Consider the following 11,440-nt stretch of genomic DNA (forward strand, 5'->3'; position numbering starts at 1 on the left):
ACCACAAAGCTCCTTGCTTCCTCTTTTTTCACTTCTGATGAAACTTCCTCTATTACACAGAAGAGCTAATGGTCCAGATTAAATCAACAAAAGCATTTACATTTCAAAATAATGAGACCCACTCAGCTGGTAACTTGTTTAGTTCTCAAGCATTCTCCCTTTATCCTCTTGTGTTGCAGCTCCAAATAGACATGGCTGCAGTCGACAATCCTTCCAATTACTAAGGAGGTAACTTCAGCAAGTGTTACCTGCAAGTCCTATCTTGCTCCAGGCTCAATTTACACCAGTCTGTGGATTTCAGGAGAACTACTCCCGATTTACCTAAGGGTAAATATCTTTATGTATCACACTGTCTTACTTTTCCTAACAAGTTTTTGCCTTCTATTTTTGCATGATTAATGTCTGCAAAGCAATTACATGCCTGAACTTAATCTTCTCTGCCCCTTTATTTTTTAACAATGCTATTCTTTCACTCTGGAGCTCCTAATACTTGAGGTCAGATTCACATTTACAGAAAATCTAGTTACACCATTTCATAATTCAGTGCCTTTTTTTTCTTGATTCTCACATGAAGGTCCTTCTACCCAGCTACACAAAGGTACCAGAATATAAATAAGAATCTGTCCATTAATTTTTTTTCTAGCACCCAGATACTTGCAAGTGAAGATGAATGTAAAGAATGTTCCCAACTTCTGTCCCTGTACTAATAAAATCAGAAACACATACGCTGGGTTTCACAGTCTTCCCTAGCAGATTCCTTAACAACTGGAAAACTCCACCAATTAGTCCCCGGCGCAGGATATGCTTCAGCTGACCTGTTGGCAATCAGTTGCTCCAGAGTCTAGATCAATTTTGTCCTGTGATTATCAATTCTCTGGTCAGAAAGAACAGACAAGATCTTAAAGACAAGAAGACATTTTAGGAAATAAAACCAGGATGTTCTACTCAGCACACAATTTCCTCCTATATCGCAATTTTGCAAGGCACATAAGTGTGTGCTTAACTTCAAGCAGATGATTAATCACCTCTTTGGGAACAGGAAGTCCTTCCTGAAATGCAGGCTATGTCTTCTCTTCTGCAGCTCTATAGATGGGCACCTTCTTTTTTTCTGTTTTCTTTTTCTTCTTTTTTTCTTTCTTCTTCCCCCCCCCTTTTCCCATTTCCTCCTTTTTTTTTTTTTTACCTTTCCCCTTTTCTTTTTTCCCTGTCATATATAATGCATCTGTGCAAAGTTCTTCTCTTTCCTAAATATGGTGGGTGGGTGAGGAGGCAATTATTTAAATAATAAGGTGGAGGAATAAGTTATAAAAATATCAGCACATTCCCAACTTTTTAACAGGAATTTGTGCTTCTGAACCATTTCAATTTCTCTGGAAGCCTGAGGACTAAGTACACATAAGACTGAACCTGGCATTTTTATTGATATTTGTCTTCTATAAATGAACTATTTAACTATGTTTTTGAAAACCATAAATTAGCACCAAGGAGCCGCAAGTAAAACAAAACAAAACGAAAGAGGAAGAAATAAAACTGCCATGCAAAACTTCATCCTTCCTAAGTCTCCAGGACATCTTTTGAATACCCATCTAATTTTAAGTGTTTGTGACCATGGCAAAAAATGTTCTCACATGTTGCAAATGTGGAAAAATGTTGCCAATACTTTTAAAATATTTTAATAAACAAGTCTCATGTTTTAATCAGACATTTAGAGCCTGCATGTGTTGCCTGTAAAGCCAATGCGATGATTCTGATTTTCACAGAAACGTGATCCAGCCCTAGGGATGGCAGAAGTTGTGATTTTGGATCTAAGCTCCAGGGAACAAAATTCTAGAAATGTGATTCCAGCTTGATAGTCTACAGGAGGCATAAATCCTGAAGAATATCACTTGATAGCCAAACTTGTGACAAGCAGTGTACTAATTGCCTGTATCTGCAAAAACCACTCATCTGATTAAAACTCCCTGATTAAATACATGGTTCCCTAGAACAAAGAAAAGAAGTGAGAACAGGGGAAGGAGGGCTAATTAATTAAATATTTTTTCATGCTACTACTATTTCTTTTCTTCCTGACTCCTTTTTCTGTACTTTTAAAAAATATTCATCCTCCTAGAATAGTCTATCAATAGCACAAGCTTTCACAACAGATTAGCCCAGAGGGGACTCTGATCCACTTTCACCCTTAAGACAAAACTTCCATTGATACCAATGAGTTTGACCCTGGAATATGCATTTGTAGATGACTTGTCAGAGCTCAGCTTTGCTGCCCACTTGGCATGATGCACACCATGCACCTATTTACTTAGGACCCAGAATGAAAAGTGAGAGTTACAGAAAATCTGTTCTGAACTACTTCAGTTTAATTTGGATATTTGTGGGATTCAGTAGAGAGCCAGCAAGACTAACCTAGTTATGGAATAAGAATATTAGCCATTGCAAGTCAGGCTCTGGCCAAATTATTTTTCAAATACAAATAATCTTTGTTGTGACTATGAATATACAGGGGTCTTTTTTACTTTTGCAGGACATTTGGAGGCTCTGTCCCTACAAAGACTTGTGCCCATGTTTGACCTAAACCACTGTGGAGTAGCCCCCCGCCCCTCCCCCACCCCCAGCTTTAATTCCTTGATTTCAGCATGTGCGAAGTATAAGGTTAAGCAGCTTAGGGATGCTTTGAGGCATTCTGGTCTATCATCTGTACAATGGTGTGGGAGTCTTCTGCATATATCCACAGCAGCAAGAAAACAGCTGGACTGTTGCTATAACAGTTCTGCCGGAGGAAGATACAAAGGGGAACAGCAGAAGGAAGAATATCTTGGAAAATATTTCAGTGTAATATTAGGGTGTGAGGTGGGAAGGTAGAGAAGCAGGCTATAATAAGGCTATAAGATAATCTAGTCTTTAAAATCTACTGTATGTTGTTTGTGATCACCGTGAGTTACTCAGAAAAAACCTCCTTGCTCAGCCTAAGGCTCTGAATATCCTTACTCGCAGTTTTATGGCTTGTTCACTAGCTTCTCTATTTGATTTTGTATTTTTTATAAGAAAATTCCTCCCTTCCAAATTTTAGTATTGGCAACCTACTCTTTGGTATGCTTCTTACCCAGAGGAGGTTGCTCAGTGTTATGCTGCGGTCCCTTTTATTTACTCCTAATATAGAGTTGCTTCTTTTCAGCCATTAGCAGATAAATATTTTACTATCTGGTTTTCTTCACCTACTAAAATCTTATCTATATAGATCCAATGGTGTCTTGCAGCTGCAGAGTCCCCTTCCTCCCCCTCTGTGACCTAACCTGTCCTTGCTCTAGCGATTATAGTAAGTATTACAATATCCCATTGATTTTTGACACTCCCTCATTCTTCAGAAATACCCATTACGTCAAGTTCTCCTTCCACTGTCATACACTCTGCTTTCACCTGTTATTATTTTTAAGCTTGTGGTATGCAGACCTTGATAGTATTTATTTTTGGCCATCTACCTATTTTTAAACAACTCTGCCTAGCTCCCTACTTCAGAATATACCACTGTGATTTCAGTTTAGTTATCCTCAAGGTCATCCGTCATCCCCGTTCCATCTTTTAGCACTGGATACACAGTCAACATGCTGATGGGGGAAAAAGAAGGTACGTGGAAATGCAGGCACTCTTCTATCTGAAGACTTGACTACCCACATCCTACCCAGTGCAGACAATGCGCTGCCTGATCCTGCATGGTGCGATGAGGTCAGAGCTGTGTGGCTGCAAACCCCTTTCCATAATTAGATCAGGGCTGCATTTTCCCTTAGAAATGCTCCCTCTTTATCACCAAGACATTTCAAAGCTCGCTTCTATTTTTTTCTTTTCTTTTTTTTTAAAGCAGCGGGACAGCTGATTTTTCCTAGCAATTTTTTCCCTGTCATGAAAATGATAATGAAAAACAATTTCTACTTTGAATTTTTTTCAGCTATTCCATTACTGATATTTCCATTGGCTCATTGGAAACTGTGAGAGAGGGTTTGATTCTTTTCTGTGGAAAGAACATGGGAAAACCTTGTTAGGGTTTTTGTAGAAAAAGAACAGTCTTTCTTTTCTCCAGCATTTTGCTTGCAATTTTGTATAACATTTCCTTGAAAATACATGTCCCAGTTTCCTTTTAAATTTCTTTATTCTGTTCTGCTACTGAAAAGGCTGCAGATGGAAGGGGGGAACTAGGAACTCCCCGTGTCAATCAGCTCTATTCATTCAATGGCTGTATTTATTAGTTTCATTAAAAACATATTGAGCAGCCCCGGTTCCTCAGTTCTGCACGCCTACACAATCCCAACTGCCTTGCTGCCCCCTTGTCAGTTAGTGCTCTATCCTGAGGCCTCTCTCAGCTTGAGATTCCACATGAAATATGAATCCAAGAGGATATCACATGTTTTTAGGTCTTGCTGGAAAGATTTCACACAGCTTGACGGGTGGGGAGGGGGCTGGGGGCGGTTAGATGAGAAAAAAGAAGTGCTCGAGGTGGACTGCCAATTAACTTTTAAAAAAAAAAAAAGAGAAATGGAAAGAAAAAGTCTGTGTAAAGCTTGGAAAATATCTCCATTGTTACCGCCATTTGGTAATCTGTGACATGAGTGTACGTGTAACATCTGACCAGCATTTATTAGTCATAAACTATGGTTTTGTAGGAAATACGGCACACTGGGCTGTCATCATACAAAGGAGCAGTTCTTAGAGAAGACTGTTAATTTGCTACATTATTAATGTTGAGGCATGGACCGGTCCCCTGCAGAAAATGTTATGCTCTCTATATGCCTCTTCCTGTTCTTATTAAAATCAGAACTCTGTGAAGAGCAGAACCATGGCAGGAGACTGCTCTTTTTGGGGCCAAAAGAATGGGTGCCGACAGGAATATTATAATTAGATTGGCTGTCTTTTAGCACTTTTGTTGGTGTTTTATTAAAAAAATCTATTTTATTGTATGACAAAATAAAAAAAGTTTGGCATGAATCAAAAAATCTCCATAGCCAGGACTGAGAATTAAGGTTGCAGTCTAAACTCTATTTGAGTTGAAAACCTGCCTAGTAGCTTTAATGGTCTTTAGATCAGACACCAGGCTAGGGTTAACTTTTCAAAAAAAGGAATTTTTTTCTGTATTCAGCCCTGAAGAGTGATCCATAAAAATCTATCTGCTCAGACACATTGGAACTTAACGTCTTCCTCTCTTTGGAGATAATCTCTCTTTCCAAAACCATCAGATTGAATAACTGCTACCTAAATACCCTAATTTCCTTTTTCCTACCCTATATATCTATGGACCATGAACTTTAATGCCTGCACCCTACAATTCTCCAAGAAAGGAAGAGACTGGAGTATGCACTGATGCTCTCAAACACTCCCAAGAATATATAGCATACAACCTCTTCCATACGTATCTTGTTTTTTTTCCTTAAGCGGGTCACAGTGTATTAGCACTGATCTCAGAGTTTCTTACAGAACCATGGTACATTTTTGTCTTTTATGGCAATTGAGATTCAGGGATACAGCAAAAAAAATCTGCTTACTACCAAACAAATAATATTTTTAACAGCTACTTCCCCCCTCAAAACATTTGATCCTCACAGTCACCCTTGACAAAGAATTCTTAGTATTGCTTCCAGTTTCCAGACGAGAGAGTACAGGTGCACTGGCATCACAAAATATGTATCAGTATCACACAGCATATATCAGTATGGCTTCAGCCAAGACTCAAATACATATGCTCCCTTAAATTTACATGTCTTTGTGTGAAAAGAAACAAGCCCTACTGAGATGGAGAACTCATCCAGTTCACAAGCACATGCTTGGTCCTTCCCAGAATACACACAGCCACTGTGTGATGCATCACACAAATCCAATAAAGAATACAATAGAGAACGCAAGGCAGGGAAGAAGGAGAACCGTGGTAATGCAGTACTTTCATCTACTGTATTTGAATATCATGGTGTTGCCACTGAAGGTATCACTTCATGGTTTAGCAGTCAACTAAGGAGAAGTTGGTATTTAACAGGATATAACTTGATTGAAGGCAGTATTAACCAGGAACGACATGGTGTTATAAACAGATTAGCAGACAGGTGAGACCAGGGAAGTCAGTCTAGGGCCTCTGCCTCTTTGGAATCTGATAAACTCATTAATGCAGGTACCCCTGTCTGGTAGAGGAATGCTATCATTCCTGGTTTAGGGAGCTGTTGGGAGGCTAAAGCCTCCCAATACCAATAAAGATATTTAGGTATTGAATTCTACCTGTAAATTTGGACCAAAGTGATGGTTTTACAGTGTCACAGGAGTATCTGGCTTGGCAGACAAGGCCTCTTAAAACCATACTAGTATTACACTCAGAAGAGTTTTGTTCCTCTCCTACTCTCACATTGCTTAAGTATAGGGATGAGGGTAGGAGAATGTTCTTAAGGATTGTGTTATGGTACCACTAGGAAGGTCAGGAGAGAACATAAGAACTTGAATATCCCTAAATATATGTGTGTATAAACATGTATAAATACATACGCATGTGTGGGGGACAACACATAAAGAGGTAATCATGCTGATGGTGATTACCTGTTCACTCTGACAGTTGCCAGCACACAAAATAGATGTTAGTCTGATTCTTAATGGATGTGTATCCACCTCCACAGCTGGCAATGCTTGGCACAGCTAAAGGCAGTTAGAATCAATAAGCCTTGAATTTAAGTGGTGCAGAGACTGTTTTAGTCCTCCATTTCAAATAGTTCTTCTGGGTCAGGTGTGAGGCACATAGCATGTGAAGGAAGAATCACAAACTTCCTTCATTTATCTAGTATTTTCATCAGCCATAACTTTTCCCAAAACAAAGCAAAACCAAAAACATCATGAGCAGAAAGTGATTTTGGCATCAGACTCTTCTTTTCTTCAGTCCCATCACACTGTAAGATAATTGGCCCCATAATCAGACAAGTGAAAATTATGGAGCTGTCTGAGGGTCATATGCTTGTACTGGAATCACGGATTTTTCTGAAACCATTTACAAATTATTTTCAGAAAAATCAACAAAAATAGTAATGAAGTCACTCTGTGCCTTCGAGAAAATTGGTTGCTGTACTTATAACAGAGGGTACTGTAACCAACTGCTACAGTTACATGGATTTGGTTTTGGTCAAGGAGAGATACCTTTCCCAACTTGGTGTCAAAGTCAGCTCAAGTCCTCTGCAGACTAGGCTGTAAATTCCTAGAATCTGGATTTAGCACAGAATTCAGTAATAACAGATGATAGTTCAAACTGTCCTCCTTGGGTTTGGCTACTGTCAGTAAAAACCCTCTCCCCACTGCTTATTGCTAATGTTTGAACTTCTATGAAGTGGACCATCTCTACTGTCCCCATGGAAAGAGGAAACCAGTATTAGCCTTTCACAGCAGAATCACCCAGGCAAAATGTCTTACACAGATATTAACACCTTGCTGTCTCTCTCCTAGAGCCATGGAGCAAGTGAATTCCATGGGCATACTATAATTGTGCTACATAGGAGCATACAGAGGAAAAAGGGGTGCACATCACTAAAACTAAACTAATACAAGATGATGATATTTAGTTAAATTTACCTAAAATGTCTGCTGTGGTATAGGTACAATCTGGCACTTCCAAATCCTGGTACAGCTCCTCGCCATACAGCTCCACTAACATATGTGGAGCTTTGTTTTTTTAAGACAAAACTTGAGTTGAGGTTTTCTTTGCACATTTTGTCTTCAGTGTCCTCTTCATCCTTTTCTCTTCTGTAAAAAAAATAAATCAAGGCGGCATTTAAATCTGAGTGTGTATTTCTCTATTAAATTGACACAAACATACAGGCAATTTTCTCAGAGTTGTTGACTATTTTTCATCTGCTCAAGCTGCTTCCAAGCAAGTCCTTCTGAAGAGTGAGGGATGAGTAGCCAAAATCATTTTGACACAGTGACTCGCTGCCAGTGATTTCCAATTAATTAGGGGCACATTCTCCCCTTGGTATGTGTACAATGTAATTCCCACTAACATCAAACAGAAAACTGCCCTCCTTAAGTTTGTCAGGCAGCAACTACCCAGAGGCTGGTCTTTTGTTCAGGGGCTGAACAAAATTGCTCAGCCTGTGGATGTTTTTTCGCCTGCCCGCCATGGTGGGCCAGCTTCCTTCTGCAGCATGCGCTTACCTCCCACTGCCCGGTACCACCAAGCACATGCAGCAGCAGGCGAAGGACAAGGCCTGCCCAGCCTGGCGGCCATCCCGGCTACTGCTGGCACAGCCACCATCTTGAAGCTTCTGCGCCGTGGCGGACATCTGAGGCACCAAGCCAGAGTGGCCTGGCTGCCAGGGGCTGTGTTTAGAGAGCAGCACAGCTACCTTCTCACCCCACAGATCAACTAATTTTGGGCAACACCTGATCACAGTGACACAGCTCCTGTGAGCCCGCAGTGCTCTGCCCACAGACAGCTGTGGTCATCAAAAGAGGCCAACAGCAGCTGCTGGCGGGAATGGCGCTGTGTGGGAGTGCTGGCAGCATTCATACAGACAAGTAAACGCACCTGGGGCCTTCTCTGGCCCTGAGGCTGACTGGCTCAGCATGGCTTATGTCTCATACTAAAATCTCTTACTTTTCCCCACACAACCTCCCAAAACAGTGCCCATGTCTGGGCTGCCGTTGGGCACCTGCTAGCCCTGAGTCATACCTAGGTGGTGTTGTGGGGGGTGTCTGACGGGGCCATACCAGCAATTTAATAGTAGGGACAACTGGGCTATGGCCCTGTGGAGTTTAATAATGAAAATGTGACCCGTGGATGCCTAGGTGGCTGGTTTTTACCCGTGCTATGGCTCAGGAGGGCAGGCACCCAGCATCAGAAATGATGAGAGAAAAGCAGACGCGGGGTTAATAGCAATTCCCACCATGAAGAACATGGCGGCATTGTATAATTCTTTGGTTACCAGCCCTGTGAAAAGAAAACCCTCATGGCTTAGCCAAGAAAGCCTGGCCAGCTTTGCAAGAGGGACCCCAAAACAGTGAGGTATGGGATGGGGACAGAAGGATGACAGAATCACTGTACAGGGAGAGGGCAGCATGGCTTCCATGTGCTGGGAAAGGACCCACCTGACAGGAGGAGAACATTTCCTTCTGCACTTCCCTTCAACCTTAAAGCTCCTGCTGTCGCTGCCACAATTTCGAGTTGCTCAAGCACTGAGCTGGGCTGGCGCTTGCAGTCGATGCCAAAAGATGCCCGAGGGGACAGGCCAGCTGCTGCTGGGAGGTCTGAGGGGAGAGAGGTGCCATTTTGAGCAACCCCGTGCCTCTCCTCAGGGCCTTGGCCGGGTAGCGACCAGAAGCCCCCGCCTCAGTCCCTGCCCCTCCGAAGGGCAGCAAACTGTCCTCCGTGGGGCCGGGGAGAGCATTTCACCCCCTCTCTCCTAATTCGGGCTGTGCTGTGCTGGGGCCCCGGCGCAGCACCTAGCTAACTTCTCAGGAATGGCATCTCTGAGCAAGGGGAGGACTATACCCAACAAGTATGTATGTTCCTCGGATGTCGTATCGTTGGCTCACCAGTACGTAGTTATGTTCTCTAAAGTGCACAGGGACCCAGACACAATTTTATTTCTTGGGTCTCTGAACAGCGATCACTTTAGCTCCCTGTAATTCATCCTTCACAATGAAGAAAATTTAATTTATCATTTAATAATAATTTAATCATTAAATATCAATTAATCAGTTAAATGTAAAGAGATGATGATAGTTTTGGGCTAAGAAGGGAAACTGTCATCTGGCAGCATAAAAACCTGAAAAAGGAGAGAGATGAGGAGGTTCAGAGTGGGCTGAGAGGATTTAGGGAAATGTTTGCAAGATAAGCTTCATAAAAGAAAAGCAGAAGAGAAACAGTTAAGATTTATTAATAACAGTTACCTGGGATTTCAGGGGTTTTGTGGAGTAGCCTTGGAGCTACTCACGTGAGTTTACATGGAGATAAAGATCTGTAGCTGAGACCTTCCATTCTGTGCCACAGCTCATGAACCATATTTAGGCTATACTCCGGCAGCTCTTGCTGTTTCCCATAGCATTAGGCATTGTCCTGATTACGAGGACTGTGCCCTCCTTCCTATTCCAAATTACCTTCCTTGTAGCAGTTCTTTCTGCACCATCAGCTAGCCACAGTATTTCAGGGTCACAGGAAAGAGGTAGAAAGAAACGTGTATTTTAGCGACCAAAATATTCACCTCAGAAGGCCAAGGTTCTCATCACTGAATTTTAGGAACTTGTATTTATTTTGCAGCTTTCTGTCAAAAGGGTAAGAGGCTTTTGTTGAAGGGCAGGAAAGTTCCTATTTCTCAAAGATCCTTCCTGGGTATCACTCAACCATACTTCTCTTTACTTACGAGATTAGTACTGCTAGGTTTGCTAATACCAGCTAGACTGGATCCTGAGGGGAAAAGTGCCTTCTGATTACCTCAGTAAATTAGAAATATTAGATAGAAGCCTCGGACCAGAAGGCGTTCACCTGGATTGGGACTCTGGTTCCTAGTCCATACTCCTTATCATTTGGAACTCAAGTTGAATTTGAGATACAACTATCCTGTTCCACGTGTTTGAGATGTTTTTGTTAATTTTGCACCCCTAAAAAGTCCAGGGGAAATCCAGTAGATAGGGGTGAATTTGACTCAGTTTGGAAAAGCCTCCAAAACCCTGAGGAATTTTAAACTCAAGATCAAGTAGGTACAACACAGCTTCATCTTGCTCCGTTTTACTGCCTCTCCATCATTGAACATTAACCAGCCAGAACATAAGCAGACAATGAATGTGAAACCATGCGCAGGGGTACATGAGGAAGAGTCTCTGAAAATAGTATGTGTCCCTTATGGTTTCAGACAAAAGATCTCCAGAAAACTGAAGTCAATGGACAAGCCATGGCCACAGAAGGCCCCTAGAAGCAATAGTTCCAATAACCCTCATCAGCTCTTAGCACCACATGATGAGGCACACGAGCTCTCAGTCAGCAGACATGGCTTGCAACTGGGCCTTTGGAAAGACTTCCAGCCAGGTGGTCAGAAATTGTTCATGAAAAACTGTTTATTTCATATCAAAACTGGTTGACATCTTTAAAAAATAATTAAACCCAGAAGTATTACAAATATTTGTAAAAAGCACTAAAATAGCATAATTCTGGTGGCAAACCCTCATTTCATTCACCTTTAATTCTGCTCTCATTATTTACTCTCACTAGGAAAGTTGAGGTAAAGCCAAAAATAAAAAAAAAAAAAGAGGGGAGTAAAATCGACATTTGTAAGTTTCATAGGAAGCATTTTTCTTTTTTCTTTTTTCAGCTCAAGTAGCTTGGAAAAGAAGATACTTGAGGAAACTAATGCATCTGGCGACCTCCTCTGTTAAAGTAAGCTGCCCACCAGATAGCCACGTGTTGCAGAGTCATGCCTAGACAGTGCTGAGCTCGCTC

The sequence above is a fragment of the Fulmarus glacialis genome, unplaced genomic scaffold (assembly GCF_000690835.1).
Source record: "Fulmarus glacialis isolate BGI_N327 unplaced genomic scaffold, ASM69083v1 scaffold46019, whole genome shotgun sequence".
NCBI classification, from domain to species: Eukaryota; Metazoa; Chordata; class Aves; order Procellariiformes; family Procellariidae; genus Fulmarus; species Fulmarus glacialis.